This window comes from Poecilia latipinna, unplaced genomic scaffold, assembly GCF_001443285.1.
Source record: "Poecilia latipinna isolate Pla-1442-1.1 unplaced genomic scaffold, P_latipinna-1.0 Scaffold228, whole genome shotgun sequence".
Taxonomy (NCBI): domain Eukaryota; kingdom Metazoa; phylum Chordata; class Actinopteri; order Cyprinodontiformes; family Poeciliidae; genus Poecilia; species Poecilia latipinna.
In genome coordinates this window covers 325,210-349,103 of record NW_015112844.1, presented here as the reverse complement: position 1 = coordinate 349,103, position 23,894 = coordinate 325,210, and positions in this window count along the sequence as shown.

Genomic DNA, 23,894 nt, shown 5'->3' with positions numbered 1-23,894 from the left:
TCAGTGTGCATAAAGTCAGCTCTGTGGGGGAACTAAGCAATGACAGCTATGACTAATTTTGGAAATAATTTATATAACATATTTGAAAGAGCATATCTAATGACAAACAAAAGCTAAACGGTGTCAGTGTCAGCAGAATTCAATTCAGCGTTTTACTATATGAAAGCAGGACTGTGTGACCTTTGAAGAATTTTTATGCTTGTCTGCGTAAAAATGTTCTTGTTTTACATTTCAAGCATGTAAAAACAAACAAATAAAAGCTGTGACATCTAAAAGAAGTCAATCTCTGTTGTGGTGTTTAATCCACATCAAGCATCCAGAGTTCTCCTCGTTACTTTATTGTTAAAAACAAAGTTGTGCCTGCTAAACCGCATCCTGCAACACAGGGCCACCTAATTAACTCTATCTCCCCTCTCATTACGAGCCAGGCCTTTCCTGTTATATCTTGTCGTGCTGCGTCTGTTTCCACTCCTCCTGCTTGTTTCATGTATACTTTCTATTTTTTTTTAATCTCCCACACAACATGGCTTTCAGTTTTTTCTCTGTATTGTCTGAGTGCTAAAAGCCTTTATGTTTTCCACTGCACAAAGCACATAATGCAGTTCTGGTGTTGACCTAATCTGGATGAATAATTCACCTCCAGGACCGGGCAACTCATGTAGCACCCTGACCCCCCACTCAGCCCCGTGCATGATTGGGACACTTTGCACACTCCCAAAGGAGATCCGCCCTCCCAGCCTCAGCTCCTCTGTTCTCCACCACCTCCTCCCATCAAATATTTAGTCAGTGTGGAGGGAAAAGCGAATCCCTGGCACCCCTGTGGCTTTAACTCACTGTCTCAACTCATCTCTTGCCCTCATACACATTGGGCCCTGCTGTTCCTCTCAGTGTTCTCCGTACACACGGAGGAAACAGGCAGATAGGACCAGGGAATGAGTGTCTTGTCAAACATGTTGAGATATAAGCTTTCTGCTGGGAAGCAACTACACTGAAGGCTTTTTGTAATAAAACCTTGTCTGGAATGTCACTGGGTGAATTATGAAGCTTTAACTATTTCTGTATGTTTTTTTGTGCCCATGCATGTACACATATATAAATATACGCAGCTCTGGAAAAAACAAAGAGCCCACTGCACTGAACCCCATTGAAAACCTCCTGGTTATTCCACCAAGTATCGATTTCTGAACTCTAACCGAGTTAAAACATTAGTATTGTTGTTTCTAAATGAATATGAACTTGTTTTCTTTGCATTGAGCTCTGAAAGCAATGCATCTTTTTTCATAATTTTGATCACTTCTCATTTTCTGCAAATAAATACTACATTTTTACTTGAAATTTCAGACATGTTGTCAGTAGTTCATAGAATAAAAGAACAAAGTTCATTTTACTCAAACATAAACCTATACAGAGTAAAATCAGAGAAACTGATGATTTTAAGTGGTTTCTTAATTTTTCCGGGCTGTGACGATTCATCGGGTTAATCATGATAAATCAGTTACTGAAATAACTGTCAGCTAATTTAGTAATCAATTAATCATTAGATGGGGTGTAGAGACTAAAAAAGGCCAATCGCTGACAGCAATGAAGCCTTAACTATACAAAAATAGTTACATTTTGCGTATAAAGTTAAAAAAGGCTGTAAATATGTTCTAAGCCACATAAAAAATGGCTTCAATGGAAAATCTGTAGAATGTGCCAATTGTTTTACCTGATTGATTTACCGCCAAAAGAATCAATAGATTAATCAATAACTGAAATAATTGTTAGTTGCAGCACAAACCGCATCAATATGGCTCTAAATACATAAGTCTATGTGTGTGTGTGTGTGTGTGTATCATACATAATATCAGACTAAGGTTGCAATATGAGAAACTCTGGGTCAGAGTTTCCTCTGTGTCAGATTCAGTGCTGATCAATATGGCTGTCATTCAGGGTGAGATGGGAGGCTTGATATGATGGCAGCACATATAACTCTTCATAACCTCTCTGTATTACTTACCAGCATCCACAGTGTTACAGCATTGTCTGCCAATGCTTTTATTCTTATTTAGTTCTATATGTGTGTATAAATATACATAGTTTTAAATCCTCCCGACAATGGATGGATGGATAGTTTTAAATCAAAATCTATTATTTACCAATCTATAAACCTAATGTTAGCGATCAGATGCTGCTTGAAATAAATATCATGGTAATTTCTTTTTAACTGCCTGTCTTCCTCGACAGTAAGCGTATCGCTCAGAAGGTAATATTTAAAATAAGTTCCTTTTTTTTAAACTAGCCACCATTTTTATGTGTACTTATATTTACGTATTGCATGTTAAACATTATTTATGCCCTTCCCAGTGGTCGGTGGAAAAGTCTTTGTTGGCATTTTTAAGATTCTGTTCTGTTGACCTCCATATTTCTTTTTTGCAAATCAACATTTGCGATGCCCTCCTTGCCATAACCCTAATCTTTATTTCCCTCCACAGATTCCTGGACTCGATTTGGTGAGAAACAAAGTCACGTTTACTGACATAAAAAAGCGCAAATTTGGCAAAATTCCTTCCAAATATTTCTAATCGTAGCGTTATTTTGATTGGAAAAGATCATAAAAACCAATCGCAAAACCCTGCAGGGGTTTTTAAGAAATGAAATGACCACCAGCATTCAGACAACACTTCTACTAAACATGACGTTTCAGGTTCATATAAAGATGTTTCTGGAAAATACGGTCTGTTTTGACAAATCCAAGAGGTTCATTAAGAACATTTTAAAGCTACTTAAAGGTGAGATTTAAGGTCTTCTGTTCACTACATGGTCTAAATATAAACATTGCTTTAGTCTCACTCAGAAACAATCCAAATGTTGTTTTCTGTACTTCCATTAGTGCTGGTGTGTGCCAAGCTGAAGCAGATGCTATAGTGTAATTTAAGGTGGATGGGAGCATATGGGGCTTTTGAATACTGGAGACGGTGACAGCTGAAGAAGTGTCACCTGCCCTCCTCTCTATTTATGTCTCGCTGTGCTCCACTGACGTATGAAGCCAAGCTGGTGGTCTTCTCAGGGAAAACTGACCCATGACATCCCTGCCTCTTCCCTCATGCGGTACATATTACAGATTCACCCTGTATTCCTACAGCAAGCCTCCCCTCATGTGGAAAATTCAGAGGGAAACAAAAACCTTTTGTCACCTGACTCCATATGTGCAGAGAGACGAAACAGCTGCATCGTCGTGATTGGGAAACTGCTACAAGGTTGTGCACCTGCAGCTAAAGGAGTGAATAAAAGAGCAAACCATATGTTGCTGAAGGTTGTGTGAGGCCACACAATTTGGAGTTCAAAACTCTTGACTCTGGGAAAGATAATCAAGCTTGAAAATGTGGGGTTTGCAGCTGATAACTGCCAGCTGCTGTGCATTGATTACAGCAATTCTTCCCCCCAATTTTTCTGGACGTTTTAAAAATCTGATGTGCATTTTGATTAGGTTGGAGATGCTTAACAGCTCCTCAGGAGCAGGACATATCAGGCAGTTTGGGGAAACATTAAAGTGATGTTGCTGCAGCAGTTATGGTTGATTTAGATGGAGCTGCCTGCTAGTAAAGACTGCTGTTCCCTCTTTGTGACTTTGAGTTGCTCCTGTGTGAGTAAACAGACATTTGGGTCACCATATGGTTCTGTGTGTTTATTCCACTCAAGGCACCAGTCAACACAGGGTGGGCTTTTATTAAAGAGTTGTAATGAGTGAAAGCCATCATAAGCCAGCTCGATTATTGATTAGCTATGAAGAGTTATCCGAGGCGACGTGCTTTGATCCTCAGATAAGGTTCTGCAAAGGGAGGCTCAACTTGCTCTGCTTAGAGAGATCCAGGTTGCCACCAACATCCCAGATTGGTTTAGGAATTCAGATCACAGATTAAAATCTAAAACCTAACAGACTGTCGCTGTAGTTTAGGAGAACTTTCAGAATACTTGCATTTATTTTAGTGCTATTAATCGATCAAAAAGTTTAATCAGATTCAAGGGAACTCAACATAAACACTGAATAAATATAAATATAACATACTTTAACATTTTAAAAACAAGAGAAAAAAAACACAGACTTAAATATAGTATCCTCATTAGGACAAAAAAAAAAAAAACAATATTAAAACTGGTTTTATTCTGCTTAATTTTATATTCAACAACATATTTGACGTCCAAATAGCACAAAAAAACTAAACAGATGTAAAATTACAATAGATCATTAAACTTATGCTCTGACAAGAGGTCCTACTTTTATACGACTGTGCATCGGGTATTTTTGGTTGAAACATGCTTTTTCGTCACTGAGTAACTAGTAAAGTACCAAGAAATTGTTCTTAAGCAAAAACATCATTACCTGAAAATAATATTAGACAAAAGTGCGAAGTATGTTGGAGTAAATCACATAAAATGACAGTAAAATGAATCAATATTTGTGGTTGTAGCAAGACATAATTTGAAGAAGTTCAACAGACATTAGATATGCCTTTCCTGCAACAGGATAAAACATATTAAGGTCCCAGTCAGATGATGAAGGGATGAAGCACAATTCCAACCCACAGCAGTATCGCGTGGCCTCGGTACCTGACACTTAAGTCAATAAAAGCCAAAAGTAGCTGACATCAAGATCCAAACTATAGATTTCACAGTAATGAACGTACAGTCTTTGAAACCCAGCATTTAAATTTAAACATGTGAAAGAAAAAGTGATGCATCAAAACAGCAAAAATGAAAATACTGTAAGAACTCACTTTTTACACTCTTTTCATAAATTCAAAAATTAGACACAAGCTTCTATGTCACACTTACATACATTTGAATGAAAGTTAATTTATTTCTGTTTAGATGACATTTCAGCTCTGCAAGGCTAATTTATAAAAGTTTGAGCATAACTGCCTCTTCAGCTGCAAATGTTGAAAATCAATCAGTTTGTTTCCTGAATTTATTCTGATTTAACAGAGATGCTCAAATCTCAAGTATCGATTCCTTAACAACTGAAATAAACTGAACTGGAGAGTTTTTCATATTATTTTCTAAATCAACATTGGAAGTCTCAGTTCTGAATTCTAAATAAAATAAAAATGTTCAAATATAAGCTATTAACAACAAAACAGAATTAACCTAAGCTGCATTACAGCCACAGACCTCATTGAATTTTATTTTAGTTTAATTGGATAAAACAACAATGTAGTGCATCATTGTGAAGTAGAGGAAAAATAATGTGTTTCCAAACTTATTTTTAAAAATGTCGCATTAAATTTCAGTGAAACACATTGAAGTTTATGACATGCCAAAACGGGAAAATGTTTGTTGTGTATGAATACTTTTGGCAGACGTCGCACAGGGAACCCTTCCACAAAGCAATGATTCGTCAAAACAACCAGAAACTCGGCTTACAGCAGAGTTTCTTCAGGGCAAAATCAAATCAGCTAACAAGAAGGCAATCAGACAGAATAATGGAGTGGCAACAAAATGGGCTTTCAATCTGAAAATTAGGCTGGACTGGACGACTCCACCATTAGGGCCGCAGCCTTAGACTCAGAAATATGACACAGAGGCTGTGGTGCTGGAACATCAGACAGAATAAAGCCATTATAAAAGGCCTGCATTTATATGCTGATCAGAGGGCTGACTCTAACACACAAATGATTTGTTTTTCTGGGTTCGAGATATTGAACTGTGCTGTTTGTAAAGAGAGCTTTTAACTCTGCATCTGGATGAGATGTAACAAAGACCAAAGAGGAATACGAGGCGCTGAGGACGATCAGAGATACACCGTCCTGTTTATCCCTACGAGGGCAATTATTCAAGTTCAAAGCACTTTACACAATACAGCTTTTTATTTCATATGACTCAAGATTGGAGACTCATTTTGTGATGATTTATTACATTTTCTTTATGTCTAGATTCTTTTTGCAGCTATTATATGATTTCACCACAGAAACAACAGTTTAATGTGTTGCTTTTTTATTTGCTGCTTTATGTTAAAGCATTAAATGTATAAATATCTGATTATATGATCCGATTTCAGAAGATATCAAAACCTATATATCCACCTTTATTTTTATTTCACCAAACACTTTTATCTACATATATTACTTGATATGTTATTAAAACCTGTTAAAAATGTCAGTATGGATGATTACTGCAGAATATTTCATGTGATTGATTATCCGCCTACAAAAATGACATTAAAAAACCTTTTTGTTACTATTAGTCTTTCTCTGCTGTTTAGTTTGTCACAGCCTGACATGAGGAAATGGAAAAAAATCAAAGCTTTCACTCATTTCTGCAGCCAATTTAATTGTTTTAACAAACTGAAAAAGGTTGAACTTTTCTACTCTTGCCCACCACTCCAATGTTTTTTATATCCATAAATGTATTTGCACTAATAAAGAAACACCCACACAGATGAGTGTCTGACTGTAAAATGTGGAAGCATTTTGTTTTTTTGTTTTCCAGATCAGGAGCGCACCTCATGTGAATTACAGACTTTTTCCCTCTGTAAAAAATATAATCAAACAAAAATTAAAATACAAATGATGTGTATAACTTAAAATTAAACATACACATGGGAATTATCTGTATATTTAATTCCGATTAAATGTCAGCAGGAGATTACTGAACATGTAGGATGGGGTTGTGAAGCTCTTTTTTTTATTTTGGATCATATCAAGTTAATAAATGACCTCAAAGGGCAAGTTGTGGAAGAATATATTGATAAAATTACCCACCAACAAACTGTTACAATATTAATAAATGTCTGCTATGAAAGAAATAGTAATGTAGTTTTGAAAATCTTTTCACATTACACATTACACAAATAAAAACAAACTTTGACTGGTAAGATAAGATAAAGTTGGATTGATAAATATTAAGTGGTCATGGCAAAAAGTGGACAGAAGAAAATAAGAGTGAAAATTTTAAAATAGCAGGATTAAAGAACAGTACAGTGTAGAACGATAAACCAGAAATATAAATATTTCCTGTTTAATATCAATTTACAGCTCTGAAAAAAAATAAGAGCCCACATAAAATCAGTTTATCTGATTTTACTGTTTATTGGTATTTTTGAGTAAAATGTTTTATTCTATGAACTACTGACAAAAATGCATTATTTATTTGCAGAAAAAGAAAAACGGTCAAATTGATGCAGTGCTTTCTGACCTCAAATGATGCAAAAAGTTCATATTCATTCAGAAACAACAAAACTAATGTTTTAACTCAGGAAGAGTTCAGAAATCAATGTTTGGTGGAATAACAATCAGGGTTTCATCGGGGTTCAGTGCAGTGGGCTCTTATTTTTTTGTTTCCAGAGCTGTATATCCAAAAAATGCAGATCTTGAACAAATATTAAAGCACATAACAGTATCTTAAGGTTCTATAATGTAGAGAACCACATAAATAAATATGATGGGCTGGATTTGGCCTGTGAGCCTGGAGTTTTACATCAGTGACATGTCATTTTGATAGAGTCCTGGTAATGCTGGAAACGAATTTTTAAAATTACAATGGAAATAACATGCATGAAAATAATTTAAAGAAAATCAACAAAGACAATATTACTTCATTTTAAATTTATTCAGTCAAAATTGTGATTGGACCAGTGTTACTGTCAAATCAAATTGTAAAACAAGTTTTGTTAATCAAATAGTTAATTTTGGAGAATATAAAAGGAAGGCCAGTGTTGCTGTAGTTTCAAACAGGCGTCACTAGAGTCGAACCCTGAATGACAACCAAAGGCTGCCTTGTAAGTAAACCTGATTTCACTGGCGAGAAAGCCGTAAGATGGAGTCACCCCTTCACTGGCGACCTGAGCACGGTGAAAAAAGGCTGAAAGTCCTTGATGAAACACATATTACAACTGCCACACACATGACTGCATGCGCACGCAGTTCAAGGTTCATTTCAATGCAAATAAGTCTCTGTCCTTCTTCTCAGAGGAGTTCCTGCCAGATTGCATTTTCTCCACATGATGTGGAAGATCTGGATTTTAATTTGAGCTTTTCAGGCAGAAACAGGCGGCTAGTACAACGTGCAGAGGTTTGCTTTATTTTGCAACCTGTGCAAAAGAGTTGTGTTACATTTAGGCTTTGTTCATTGTGGAAGGTGTAAGTTTTTTATAGAAACAGGATCATGCATGTTTGATTGTTTCCTTCCAAAGAGCATTTATTTGCTTATCCTGGTGTCAGATCCATTCTTTCCCACAGACTTAAAGATGAAGCTTTATTATTTTGAGCCCTGAAAGAAAGGAAGCTCTTCACTTCATAGATTGCACCCAATTAAATGAGTCTGTTATCATCCATTAATTAAAGCCTATGCTTCTGGAAATAGGCCTGACCAGCAACGGCCATAGACGTGAAATTGACCCAAATACATCAAGATGAGTTTCCATTTTTTACCTCTTTAATCATCTTTTATCAACAGAGGCCCATCAGTGAACCATCATGTCATCTTTCACACTTATTCCCAAAGAGATGTGGATCGCTCGGTTAATATGAAAACAGGAAGTTTCTGAGGGAGCATTCACATCAAGTTAGTTCACTTTAAATGAAGTTTAGTTCGTTTGCTTAGAAGCTCCGGTTCGTTTGGAGAGGTGTGAATCTGATGCGGGCCAAAAAAGCAAAGCCTGAGGAAGTAGGTCTCAGTTTAATTAAAGTGAATTATGGTGAGGTTTGAATGCATATGTGGATGCAAAGGGATCGAGAATACTCCAAAAGCAGGAAGCGGATTAAAACACAAGGCATTCTGGGTAAATACAACCAAAGTGAAAGTGTGAGTCTCACACTAGTGGGGGAAACGGCTTGTGGGGCTTTAAGAAAGAGAAAAGAGAAATCCTACAACAGCAAAAACCTCATGCTACTTTTATTTAATTATTTATTTCAAATAGGTTTTTAAAGACAAGAAAATAATTAGTGTCAGTGGGACTAGAGAAAACATGCGAAAACATAACCAAGAACACAAATAATTAGCCTGCTACTATTTTTCTGTCTGAAAAGGGTAGGAGTTATCCTACCCCTTATCTCAGTTTAATAAAATGTATCACTTACAAACTCAACAATTATCAGAAATGTATAATTAAAAGCATGCTGGGAATGTGACATATACTTTGCTAAAGAACTTCTTTGGAGATTTTTGTGTTGTTTGCTTTGGTAATTCTTGATGCAGCGCCCCCACAGGTGAGGAGGGGAACACGTTTCTGAAAGGGTTTGGATTGTTTGATCCAGTTCGGTGTGAAAGAGAACTGCACCATCTGAAAACTTAACAGATGTCGCAATTTTGGTCCACAATCAAAGCGAGTCTACCAGACGATCGGGTGTGAAAACAGCTTCAATGTAGGAGAGCACACAGTGTTCATGGAGCTGTGGATCGTCAGCATGTGGGTTGGGGAGTGAGTGTATACGGAGCGGGTTATTTGAGGTCAGAACTGATGGAGTGGTCTTCCTCAGAGACAAGCAGCAGCCATGAAGGATTGACACTCTGTGACACGTCTCTCCGGCAGCCTGATTAGTCACCTCTTTGATGCAGCAGTGCATATTAAGGCACTTAACTGACTCTTGCCAGCTTAACAGGGCTGAATAAGACGAATGCAAATTCTCCCGTCATATGAATGATGTACAAAAACACTGTCTTCAGTTGGATTCGGATGTGCTGCAGATGTGTTTGACTGTCTGTGAGCACCTGTCAGTACTCCAAAGAGCAACATCAAGTGTAGTCAGATGAGCGTTTGAATTTAGTCAAAGTTCTGGGATCATTAGCAATATTGCATTTCCTCCGTGTGTAGATCTATTTAATATATTTTTTACAACCTCAGGTGAGTTGGCAGATGCCTCCTTACCTCAAATCTGCCGTCAGAGGAACTGCTTCATAATTAGTGTATTATTGCCCCAACAGGATGGAAAAAGACCTGTAGAACAAAGAGTAGAAAAGAGTAAGGTAGATATATTCTAGATATTCAGTGAACATTTTAGAAAATATGATTTGGGTTTCACTCATTTTAGGGAATGCATAGTTGCTGGTTTTTCATTCTTTTCTGTAGATTATTTTTTATCCAAATGGTTTCTATATTTAGTTATATTCAAAAGCAGCAATGAAACTATCTATCTAAAGCTTTGTTCACCATTCTGTTCATTCAGAGTTAGCATAGTTATGTTTTCTGTTATACATTTTATCCAGGTTTGTGAGTTTTCTTTTTCTGTAACATTTAACTGATTCACTGCTGGAAATGAGCATTTTCATCATTACACCAGTTTGTGTCAGTTATGATGTTCCTTCCTAAGATTAAAGGTAAGAGGTAGCTGAACAGCTTTGTCTTATAGATTTGCTAAATTGTACCCAATATGACATCACTTGTTACCTTATTTAGCCCTGAAATTAAACATACAAACTTGATAGAAATAAAATTTGTTATAGAAACTATTCAATGTAATGTACATTTTTAAATACCAAGAAATCCTGGCTCTCAGAGATATAAATATGTCTGATGTCTGATGTTAATGCCACAACGAGAAAATAAAATTTTGCTTATTTTGTCTGTTATGTAAAACACTGAAAAGCACTGAAAAGCTTTTCCACAATATATTTTACTAAAAGATCAGTGTCACTGCTACACAAAAAGCTCAAACTTTCACCAAGCTGCTGCGCCTGCATATTAAAGAAACTTTATGAAGTTTGCATGTGTCGGATCAAACTTTTCTGCAGCTCTCTAAGTGTCTGCGGTTGAAGAAAGTATTTTAAATGATCACAACATTTAACATTCCTGAGGCCAGGGCACCAGCTTCTCAAATGTTTTTTTTTTTTTTTTTCCTTTGGTGCACATGCCAGACCGGCCTTTACTTTGCAATCTCTGGGGATTTTACAAGTCTGAAGTCACCCGAAGATCCCACCGAATGGACCGCCACCAGGTTTTGAGATAAGCCAAGCACAGTTGAAGCCCCTTAGCTCTTGACGTCTGATCAGCAGCCACATCATCAGTGAAGCTGTATCTGTTCGACAGCAGCAGCAGCAGCCCCCCTATCTTTCCGCTCCCTCCTCCCCTCCAGGTGCTCTTTGACTGAAATAATTGAGGTAGGGAGGTGGTGGGAGGTTAATGAAGCACTCCCAACACACAACTGACCTTTCCCCAGCCGGCGCGCAAATCATCGCAGCACAGTTTTTTGGACATTTTTAAATGAAAGCCTTTAAATAATTTATCTAACTATAGTTCCCGGAAGGCCCTTCATTAGAAATTGGCTGTGACATTTCCCTCCTCCCCCCAGCCTCTCATACTTACTGCCTCAAATCCAGTCCAAGGATATCACTGTTGATTTCTCTTGGCTTTGTCTTCCTCTCATGTCATCTCTCTCTTTTTCTCTCTCTCCATCTCTTTCTGACACTTGCAGCATTAAAGACTGGGATCTCTCTTATATTCTAAGCAAGACGTGGAAACAACAGCCAGGCATAGAAACACAGTATCCACTTAAAATTATTTTATTCTTAACATCTGTTACATGATGATTTACTATGGATCAGGTTTCAAGGAGAAAACAGCTCTGTTTAATCCACTTTAATCAAACTCTAGTTGGTTCACGTAAAAAGTCCAGTTCGTTTGTGAAGGTGTGAAGGAGAAACCAAAACAGCAAACGCCTGGTTAACAATCTGGGTCTCAGTTCGGTTGAAATTAACTCTGGTACACTTTAATGCATTTGTGAATGCAAGCAAACCGGAGAATGCACAAAAAGCAGGAAGTGGACAACAACGCAGGGCATTCTGGGTAGATTCAACCAAAACAAATGCACTAGCAGGAGAAATGGCTTGAGATCTTTTACCAAAGACAGAAGAGAAAATTTGATTCCATTTTGTTTACATTTTGTGAAGAAGGAAGTTGCACTCAGTGTCTTCCAGATGTTTTATTGCTTCCTTCAGTGGTTCTTAGTGCAGCGCCACCACAGGTGAGAGGAGGAACAGAAACTAGTCCGCAAAACTTAATGAACTGAAGGAACACTGGAAAAAAATTGGGCCAACACATTCACAATGGTCTGAGAAACTGTATTACTGTATAAAGGGGGGTGTAAGTTAGATTTTTTATGAATATATCGACAGTTGAACATACAATTTATATCAGCATAGAAAACAGATTCTTAGGAGACTTTGTCCTACAAAACACTGATTGATTAAATCTGAAGGAGTTCCTGTTGGGTTATGTAAATTTAACCCCGAACATTTACGTTTTGAACTCTGAATAAACCAATGTCAGTTCCTGTGAATTCAATTAGGTCTTGTGAAGGAGGAATTTGCTCAACAATAACCTAAAGGTAACTTGATAAACCCGTTTCATAGAAGAGCCCCAAAAGTATCAAGTTAGAAAAACAGGCGTCATTGTGAAATACGAGCAAACACAGAGAACTTTATTAAATCTGGACAAGCGAAAACCCCAACATTATTAAAAAGAATGACTCCAAACCGAACAACCGTACAATGTAAAGTTGGGTAAATCATCTGGTCATCATGAGAAAGAAAATCCAGAGGTTTTTACGATCATCCATTTGGTCTTCAGTCTTCAGATTTTATTTACTTATTGCTCGTTAAAAATCTACAGAAGCTTCTTTGCAGAATAAATGACAAAGCATTTTACAACAACATTCAACAAATGAGGTAGTTTTGTGGACGAGAAGAAGAATGACAACGGAGATTCTTCCAAAACACACATCAGCAGTGATATTAGTGGAGGTGTTATCAAAGACGGCTGCAGAAACCCAGACCTCCCGCGGGAGGAGCAGCAGTAAACCGATATCCTTCTGCACAAACCCACAACATGAACAGTTCTGGACGGCATCCAAAATCACCAGCCAGTCGGTTTAGCGTTACAGCTCGTCTTTATTCACACATCCACCTATTGATATATATAATAGATGCCTTTTTTCCCTAACGTATACAAACATCAGTCATGTTTTTCTCACTTAGTGTGTTTCCAGTGGGTCTGCTCAACGTTCACACCACAAGTAGCTGGAATCTGTCGGTATTATGAGAGCAATCCTTATTAGTAGCAATTAATATCAGCTGGTTTAGTCCTAATTTATGGATTATTAAATGCTTTTAATTGCCCAGCATCTCAGCTTGGGTATAAGCAAGACCAAAAGTAAAGTTATGAGGAAAAATGGTTGATTTTCAGCGTATGTTACAGGTGGATTTCATAAAACTGAAGCAAGAACGAATGGAGAAATACACCAGCACTGCAAAAACACAAAGTCTTACCAAATAAGTTTTACTGGCAGATTATTTTACTTATAACATGAGAAAATTATCTTATTATAACTGACGTAATCTCTCAGTAGATCTGATCATTTTTCATCAATATTAAAAAGCTGCTATATCTTACTGAAAAGTTACTTGTATGTTAGTTTTGTCTTATTTTAAGTTTATGAATATATTTGCACTGGAAACTAGACCAAAATACCTGGTATGATTCTGTATGTTTGCAGTGTATCTGTTAATTTAATTTCAATAAACATATTGAATACTTATTCCTCCCACTTTACTACACATAGTCATTTTCTGCTTTGATTTATTTGTCTGCTATCATTTGTGAATTTCATCCAAACAGCACAATTAGAAATACATTGAAATGTTTGATTCTTATTTATCCAGCTTCAGACCTGATGAACACAACTATAACTTCTGATTTGGGGCAGGTGTGATAAAAGCATGCTAAATGAATTTTTCCAGCTCAGCGAGTATTTTTCATCCTATATCTTGCGTTCTCTTCGACTTCCTGTTTGTAATTCACTCATCATGATCATTTTATTGTTGGGTAACGGCACCATGAATCCTATTTTCCCTTTTGTACTCAGGATGTCTTTTCAGTCTCTTAATAAATGGGTTTCTTTGCCACAGTAGTTCATCCCATCCCACCCCCCACTCCCCACCTTTCACACGCACTCGCACCCTCTCTTTCTCTCAGCTCCTCTGTATCAGAAGTTCTTTATTACCTGGAAACAAGAGCAGATATATGCCTCTGTCTCGCAGCCAGGCAGGTCTGGTTTACAGTGTGTGTTGTGAGGGATGAGTTGTGTGCAGCATTAGTTTCCAGAAGAGAGAATAGGAGGCGAAAGGGGGGATTATCTACATGTCCTTTGTGCTTTTCTGGATGCGTGTGGAGATAATATGGAGGGACTGGTTCATTACTTCTCAAGGTCCATGACTGGGGCTCCATCTGTGTCACTCACCTTGAGGGGCTGCTGTGTGTTTTTTCTTATTATTTATGTTTTGTTTGTCTCTGGCGCTCAGTTATATTTGGTATTTTGGTATTATTGCTCACCTTGTTGCCAGCTAACGCCAATGCTTTCTTTTTATTCACAGAAATATATTGAATTTGTGTAGTAGATTAATATTATAATCATCCACCAAAAGGAAAACGAAACAAAACCTCCTGCTCAAAATACACCTCTTCTGACTTAAACAAAGTGAGATACAAGTAAATATTTAGTTTCAGTTTTGTAGAACAAAGTTATTTGACTTGTCCTGTAGCTACTTTATGAATAAAATCTGAATCTCACCTTCTGTAGGATCACATTAGGTCAAGATGTCTGTTTATTTTCCACATTAAGATATAATAAAACTTTCAACATTTCACTAAAAATGCTAAACTAAAAGTATTCAAACAGTTTTTAAAGCTTTTTGACTGAATGTATAAAATAAGATCAAAAATATAAGATCTATTGCCAGGCAGATAAACGTTTTGAGCATAAACAATGGATAAGGTCGTGTATTTGTCATACTTTGAGACTTCGGGGAGACATCTGCAGCAGCAGTGGGTTAATTGGACTAGATTTGTTGCTTGGCAAGGACATTTTTATGAGGCTTGGATAAAAGCAGTCATTGTAGGTAAAATGTTAAACATAAGGATGTTTGTTATGCTCTGCAGTGACAGTAATGTCCTTCAAAATGAGACACTCAGAAAGCGTATTTGTGCCACTGCTCAAAAAAACGAAAAACGCGGACTTGGTATGAATATTGCTTCCACAGAGGTAGGTTAATGTTTTCTCCCCCACACTCTTTAATACTTACCATGGTTGCGTGATTTCATTTTGATCGTTTCCTGCGTTGCAGGTCTGGTTATCCGCCTCCTTGTTTCAGCGAGCCGTGTTACATTTCAGGTGGAACAAAGGCCAGGAAGCAGTATTAGTTACTGCCTCAAACACATTGCATCACTGCTCTGCTTTCAAGATCTTAACATTTTGAGTGTAGGAGTTTCTGCATTCCATTTTTCTCCAGCCTGGGACACACACACACACACACACACACACACACACGCACGCACGCACGCACGCACGCACACGCACGCACGCACACACACACACACACACACACACAGAAGTATCGGAGTAAGTGATTGGATGTTAACCAGTCTGGAATAAAACAGATGGAAGCCTGCACTACTGCACCAAGCGCAGGAAATGGATTTATCCCACCCACCCCCTTTCTGTTTCCCATAATCCTTCACTGTCTCCAGTTCTGCCACCATTACGTCCTGACACACGATGATATACACTGCATACACACTTAACCATTTCATTTCTGCTAACAGAGCACTGCATTCTTCATTCAAAATGACAAGTGTAGTTATTATTCTTTAATAAAATCCTATTTGTACAGCTGCTGCTGCTGTGCTTCTTAAAGGCACACACCGTTTCTGGTCTTTCTGGTCTTTGCATAATACACAGCAAATGTCCCAGAACAAAGTGTGGAGATAACTACTTATGATAAGTGCAGAAAAATGCAAAGTATGAGGAGGTGAAATAAGAGGGTTTTAGTAACTCGGAAACAGCCAAACTACAGCGCTTTCCCAAAGTGTTCATTCCTCTTGAACATTTCCGCAAAGCTGGCCACGTACATTAGTATATTGTATTGAAATTTTATGAGATAGACTAAAACAAAGTGGTGAAAAATAATAAAGTGGAGCAGAAATTAGAAATGGTTTGCAGATTTATTGCACATAAATATCTGAAAAGAGTGATAAGCATTTCCATTCAGCCAGCTGAAGCAACACATTTTTATGTATTTTTATTTTTTGGGTGTTTCCTCCAGCTTTGTGCATTCAGAGAGATTTTTTGGAAAACAGCTCTGAAAACGCCAACTTTAAAGTTTCCCTAAGCTTTAATTTAGATCTGGGTTTTGCCTGGGCATTTTCAGGGCTAGCACATGGACCTTTCCCTTGAAGCTCTGGCTGCTGCTGAAACATGAACCTCTGCTGAACAGCTTTTTTTTTCAGGATAACCCTGAACTTAGCTCCATCTGCTTTTTCATCTCTAACTAGTTTACCATAAGAAAAGCTAAGCATGATGCTGTCACAATTATGTTTAAGGTAGGGGTGGTGCTTATTTACTGTGATGTGAGGCTTAATTTGACTCCAAATGGGCTAAAAAGTTCAGTTTTCGTCTCATCTGGTGAAATTACTTTCTTCATGTTTGCTTCATGTTTTCTTCACGTTCTTATTGTGGTTTCTTTTCAGCTCTCTTTGCCTGGCCAGTTGGTTTTGGTGGTCGGCCATGTTTTTATAGTCGGATCAACTTGCAATCAAATGCAAGACAAGTGAACTCTGACGAAAACTAAAGGGTCTCAGAGATGTGAACGCTACTTTGTGTTGGTCTGTCACATAAAATCCCAATAAAATACAATGAAGTTTGTGGTTTTTACATGGCAAAATGCGAAACATCTAACGGGGTTTGAATGCTTTTCAAGGCGGCCTGCTTAGTTCTTGTTTTTTCTTGCTGCCTCCGTCTGTTTAGTTGTGAAATGACTTTTTCAGCCTCAGTGACAGCCTTTCACATCCAAACCGCTGCCTTTTCTGGATCCTTCTTTATGACTCAGATTAATAATTAACTTTTTTTGTTAACTGAGGGATGTAAAGCGAGCTAATCCCTTTATGAGAGGAGAGTGTGAGGCTGAAGTTTTCTGTGAGTGTTTGCTAATGAATCGAGCTGGTATCAGTATGCACAATGCATCCTTGTGTAATGTGCAAGCGTCATGTGTATGTTTTGTCTGAGCTGCAGCAGGGCTAATTTCCACCCTGCTAGGGTCCTGGAGGACTAAGCTGCTTTTGACCTGATAAGCTCATTAGAATTCCCCACTAATTACAACTGGGCCCTGTTTGGTTGTCACCAGATGTGAACAACAAGTCCCCACCATAACTGCTGATGAGAGAGTTAAGGGAAAGTTAGGGATTTTAGCGAAAATATAATAGTTGGAGCAGTTCGTCGACATTCACGCAGCAGGTCCTGATGCTCAATTCAGATTTTTTTGCTGAAATCTGATTTTTTTTTTCCATATTACTAATTAAACCCAATCAGACTTCCTTGTGAACAGTTGATGTCTCCAAAGAAACCCACATGCACAGAAGAAGAACGTTGAGAATGGATGGAGCTCTTTATGGATCGATTTAAAAGTTTGTTCGGTAATGGGATCCGACGTAAAACATAAGATCTTAGCATTCTTAGTTCTGGAGAAAATATCTTATTATATTTAAAATAGGATAAAAACTAACTTACAGGTAACCTTTCAGCAAGATTTAAGAGCCTGTTTTAAGACAAAACCTCAATAATGGTGAAGAAGTATTAGTTCCACTGGCAGATTATTTTACTCATAATATGGGGAAAATGTTATAAGTGAAATAATGTGCATGTGAAACTAACTTTTTAATCAATGTTAAGGAATTACTGTCGTAAAATAAACTCCTATATCTTGCTGAAAAGTTACCTGTAAGATAGTTTGTCTTATTTCAAGTGCACCAAACTACTTCTTTGCAGTGGCAGCAGAAGATCAAAACAAGACGAAGGAAGCTAATAAAAATATTGCATAGCTAATATCCTTTTTTAGCCTTTGTGGTGTGTAGTCAGAACCAGCTGTGGTCTGATGTAATGTGATGAGCTTCAGTGACACAAACTTCTCTCATAAGGTCATAATCATAATTCTCAGCCATTGTTTATGTTCTGACTTACCACGTCTGGCTTCTTCTGGTGCAGAATTATGACTCGTGTCTCATGCCTGATATAAAAGTCCAATAAAATGTGACATGATCATTTAGAATGCAGAAAACAATCTGATGCGAATCTGAATTAGCTCCAAAGTTGGACATAGGTCGAATATGGACAAATAAAGCAGAGCTGTGCTGCGTTTGCCTGCTGTGTGAACGCAGCCTAAATGGGAACAAAGGATTCTTGAACGTAGATTACAACGGGAGACGGCAGGAGAGAGAGGTGGGAGAGAACATGAGAGAGCGATTGTAAATTAGCGGAGCCACCACTGAGCGTTTTCGAGGCTAAAGTGAGGGCAGCAGGGACTGGGGCCCGATATGTCAGAATCTCCCTGGTAACCAATCCTTCAGCCACCCTCCCGCTTACACACACACACACTCACACCACCAGTCGGGTTGTGTGTGTATTCAAACCCAGATTACATCTAAAGCAGCCCTGAAAATTTATAGCAGGGTCTCTCTGCCTTTGTCACATGCTAAAAACCCGACTGCTTCTCTTTTCAGCCTCTCACTTTCTAAGTCTTTCACTTTCATTCTCCATTTCCCTTAATCCCCACTCGTGTCTTTTCAGGCTCATTCAGCGCTTTGTGTGCCCGTCTTATTCCTCGCTGTGTTTTTCTCCGACTCCGATCCGTTGCTCTTATTCAGCGTGTGTGTCCGCCTCACTTCTGCCTGCCTGCATGCGTGTGTGTGTGTGTGTGTGTGTGTGTGTGTGTGTGTGTGTGTGCTCTCGCATGTTTGCAATGCAAGCGTGTGCATTAATGTGTTTGTCTGAGAGGCGGATGTGCCGTCTGGGGGTAAAAACTGTCGTAGGGGAACATCTGCCTTGACCTCTATTATGCTCGTCTATTTGCTTCTTCCTCTCGCTTTTCTGTGGAATGAGAAAGCAAATTATTGGAGGATGTCAGTTTTTTCCCTTGTGTCAACATGTTGCATCCCTCTAATTCCACTGTAGTGTTATAGTGGCTCAGTCTGATGCCTCCAGAGCCAGAGGCCTTGTCATTTACAAAGCTTCTTTAAAGATGCTCAGACACTTCTGAAACCTGCTTGCTTTGGAGAAACTGTTTGAATTGTTGAAGTGTCATTGTGAAGGTGACTGAATATTCACCTGATTCATATGATCTGCAGATGATAGTACCTGGTGTAACAGTATAGCTCTGTTTAATCATCTTCTAACGTTTTCTTTACATAAACATTTGATTTCAATGTAATACCTCAAATACTACAGTAATAAGATTTGGTTTCAGATTCCCTCTTGTTTCTCTCTTAAACCATATCTTTTGCACTTTATTTAGAAAACAATGCACAGAAATAGGTTTAGTTTTTATACTGTTTCTGTTCATCATGCAAATATGTCCTGAAATTATTTCGTAGACATCTATAAACTTTATCTAACGTCTGTCCAAAGCTTTAACACAATAATTCAAAGGAAAAACCATAAAAATGTCTTAAGATCAGGAGTTTGATTATATATCATATTTAAATAATATCAGTGTCGTAGTCTCTGCAGCCGAAACGCAGATGGTCAGGATGTGGATCCTTAGAAAGCTGCTGGGAAACTCCAGAGATTTTAGTCAGCTCCACTTGGATCTGCATATTTAATGTGTCTCATGATGAAAGAGAAAAATGAAAGAAGATGTAATGAAATTTTGTTCAAATGGTATCAATGATACTGATGCATACAAAAATATGCAGATGTTTAGTCATTCAGTGACCAGCTCACCAAACATTTATGTTAACACTGTTAAAGGAAGCAGTTAAATGAATATCTACAGTCTGAAGTCAGTGTGTTGTTTCCCAAACTGAGGTAAAACACTGACTTCATCCCTCAGTGCACCTGACACTTACATTCAGTTTTGCTTCTCTCTCATTATTCAAATTTAAGAAAACAGAAGAGATGCCTTTCTGTGACAAATGTAGGAGAGTTAACAGCTGTCTGATTTCCAGTGAGATTGTTTGTCATGAGTTGAGGGACTTTGTGGTGATTTTGTGGTTTATTCTAAACTTTTTGGTTTTATGACATCAGATTTTATGATTGAGTTGTAGTTCCTCTTTTATTTTCTGAATCTGGTTGTTCTTGTGCACGGTTCCATCTAATTCTTGTTTTTCCCGTAGCACCAGTTTCTTAATTATTTTTGCTTTTATTATGCCTTTGTATTTCTTGTTCATGTCCAGCCTAATTCTTGTTTATCTAATCTTTGTGTTCCTGTTTTGGCCTCTCAGTTTAAACTCCCCCACAGCTTTTCCACGTTCAGTCTGTCTCGCTTACCTGTTCCCACTCCAGTAGTCATCCTCCCAGTAGCCTCCTGTTTTCTTACTGGGTTTCCCCGCTTACTGTTTTCCAGGAAAGATAGCAACACCTGAAAATAAATTTGAACAAAAATATTGGCAGTGTTTTGAGCAACAATGATAGAGCCATTCATGATGCGTCACATGACTGTAATTTAACAAACAGAAGAGTTTCATTATCACTTGGCTTATCTCTAATTGTTAGGAATGTCCTGCTCTATTTGTTTTTGGTTTTGTTTTGTTGTTTTTCTGCAGGTTTCTTCCTGTCATTTTCCACTATTGCTTCATGCTGAGTAGTTTTCCCTCCACATAAGCAAATAAAGACAACAGGTGAATAGATACTGTGAAACCTTAGTACCTTTAAACGACAATTGTTATGAATTGGTGCTATATGGAAATAAACTAAGTTAATTTAGATTTAAATATGTAAACATAAGTCATCCTGTCATACTTTATCTAAAAAGAGTTTTTCTTTTTCTAGCAAGAAAAGGAAAAAAATACCAAACAAAGGAGCCAGTTCCGCCTCGCTTGTAAGAAAATATATGAAGTTTAACTTTAGATATTTAAACTAAACCTCTTGGGTTTTTGTTACTTCTCTGAGCAGAACAAGGTCTGATCATGGAGTGAATTTGTTTGCCACTAACTGCTGGACTCTAAATTGTTTCCGGCATGTGAATATTTTTTTGTCTCTATTAATTGATGGATTTCAAATTGGTTGGAAATGGGTTGGTAATGATGGTCAGGCTGCCTGATTGAGCAGTCATTCATTTTAGTCAACATGAAACAGTAAAGACTAAAACAAGTAAGACATTATTATAGAGCTGATTCTCTGTGGTGATTACTGACTTCTTACCATCCTGACATTTTGCTTTGGCCCTTTTGTTTTATTTTAAGTAAATTATGACAATGTAAAATCGAGGTTATATTTAAGTAATTACTGACTCCACAATCCTGGTTATTTATACTCATATGTACATTCTTCCCCCAGAACCTCTAAGAAAGCTGCAGATTTAAAAAAAAAATGCTGTAAATGATGATGAGCATGAAACTTGCAAAACTTTGAAATAAAAATGATTTACTAAAATCTCTAACTTTCTGTTTTAAGTTAGTTTTACATAAGAGTAAGTGAATGTTTTTACTGATGAATTTGTTTGAAGAGATGAAGATTAGAAGCAGCTGTGATGACAATTTACTGTGGTTTTAGATTTTCTTATATATAATAATTGATTAGAAAATAAAATAACTAAAACCAACAGTTGTAAAATGTGCAGGATTAATCCTGGCTCAGTTTTTTTTATGGTTTTACTCAAAAAGCCTTTGGACAAAAGTTTTTTTTTTCTTTTTTCATCAGCTTAGTTCTTGCAGTGGAAAAGACAGACTTTCATGTCACATATGAAAAAAAACTGCAAATACTGGCAGAATTGTTTTTGCGGCTAAATAATAACAATAAAAAACTATTCACAGACGTTTCTCCATCCAATTATGCTCCTTCAGTGATTTTGTTTCTGAGTTTGTCGACTCATTTTGTTCATGGCTTCTTTGTGATTGTGTTCAGAATTGGCAACCTCATTTCCTCTTCCTTTGTTTGTAATTCTGCTGTTTTCCAGCAGCTCCAAAGCCTAATTTATTCCACCCAGGTAATGCCTTTTTTCACTTCAGTAACATGCTGGATTTGCTTGCCATTTAAAGTCAAAAGAACAAATATGGCATAAACAGACACAGAACTTTTTATTTTCTACTGTCTGACATTAAATCAAACTAAATTTTCCTGTTTTAGATCAGCTAGGATTAATACTAATATTAGTGTTTGCAAAATACCAGAAAAATGAGAAAACATTTTAGATAATTTAGCCTTAACTCACAAATGTTCATCCATCACCTCAAAAACGTTGCTTCCATGTGCGACATCATGAGAAATGTCTGACCATCTGGCCATCCAGGAACGAATTCTGTGTTGTAGATGAACATGATTTGGTGCAAATCAAACCCTAGAAGCAAAGCAAAAACCTTTTATCCACAGTTCAGTTCATAAAGGACAAAAGAGGAAGAAGCCATCCTAAAATCAGCAGAAAAAAACTGATTCAGGGCCAAAGAACTTAAACAGATGTCGTTTTAAGGGTTTTTTGTGGATCTATCAATGCAACATCTCAAAACATCTGGAAGAATTTTAAAGGGACAGTGTTATGTAAAATTGGCTTTAAAACTTGGGTACAAATAGGTCTTTTAAGTAGACACCAAATTAGTTACAAAGTTTCATAACTTAAAAATCTGTTTAGGAGAAAATCTGGTACAGTTCTTCCAGGTTTGAGCCAAAATTGGAGCAAACTGCTGTGAGAGGCTTGTTGAAGGAAGTTTAATCTGTCAGGACATGTCTGGAAGCTTCTGGATTTATTAAATCAAATTGTAAATAGGAAAAAGTTTTAGTCATCATGAAAGATCCAAAGTTGGAAAATTTCAGTTTACTCTAACATAAGATAGCAAGAGAAAAAATGTTTTCTCTTCTCTTTGACAGTTTTAGACAGTCTGTGTAAATTTCTGGTTTTATTGAGAAAACAAATTTTAAAAAATGTTAGAGTGGTGTGCTGCGTGGAGGTTTAGCATCACCAGAAGCTGAGGTAAATAAGTATGGGTATGCAACATCCCATGTGTGTGTGTATGTGTGTGTAGTTTACTGCAGGCAAGTGTTTATGCCTCCCCTCACCTGCAGCTGGTGGGTGGGCAGAGCAGAGATGAGTGTATTAGCCTCTGGCACACATCAGCACCCTGGGACCAGTAGCTGGTGGCGCCAGCCATCTTTGGCACCACTTCGTCCCCAAACCCCCGAGGCTGCGCGCCTCATGAGGAATGTGCGATCATAAGTGTACATGAAAAAGCGTCTGTTTCCTGGACGAGCCTCTTAAGGCGTTACCTGAGCACTGATGAATTCATGTGCACTAATGTAAAATGAAAAAAAAATACATGTAACGAATTTGCAATGAGGTTTGTGCGATTTGAGACGCATGTCGAAAACGATGTCCTTGGAAGCTGAAGCTGTGCAGCGTTGGCAGCAGAGAACAGGGACAGTTGCCTCCACAGGGACGGCTCTTAATTGGACTGATCGTTTGGCCGTCTTTCACTCCACTCACTTCCCCTCTACCCTGCTGCACCGTCTTCCTGTCTCCTCCCGTCTCACTCTGCAAATCACACCATCCTTGTTCTCCACTCTCAGTTCTGTCATGACGAAACTTTCCACCGCCTGCTTCAGAAACCCCAGAATCTCCGTCTCCGTCTGTCTTTCACTCCGTCTCTCATGCTCATCCCTCCCTCTTCATTTGAGAAACAGCAGAGGAATCGATTGGTGGTCGCAGCCTCTCTTCTCTCCGCCCAGCTCGAATTTATTATTCTCTCAAACACTCTCACTCTAATGGTCCTCTGGTGGGCTGGGTTGTGCAGCTCCTCTTGTGCACACACACACACACACACATGTGTGCACACACACACACCAAGCTGACACAGATGTCAGATGTTGATGCATTATCACATCACAGTACATGCACACTCAACCCAGGGACCTTACACACACAATATCATGCACGCTATGAATTCATAC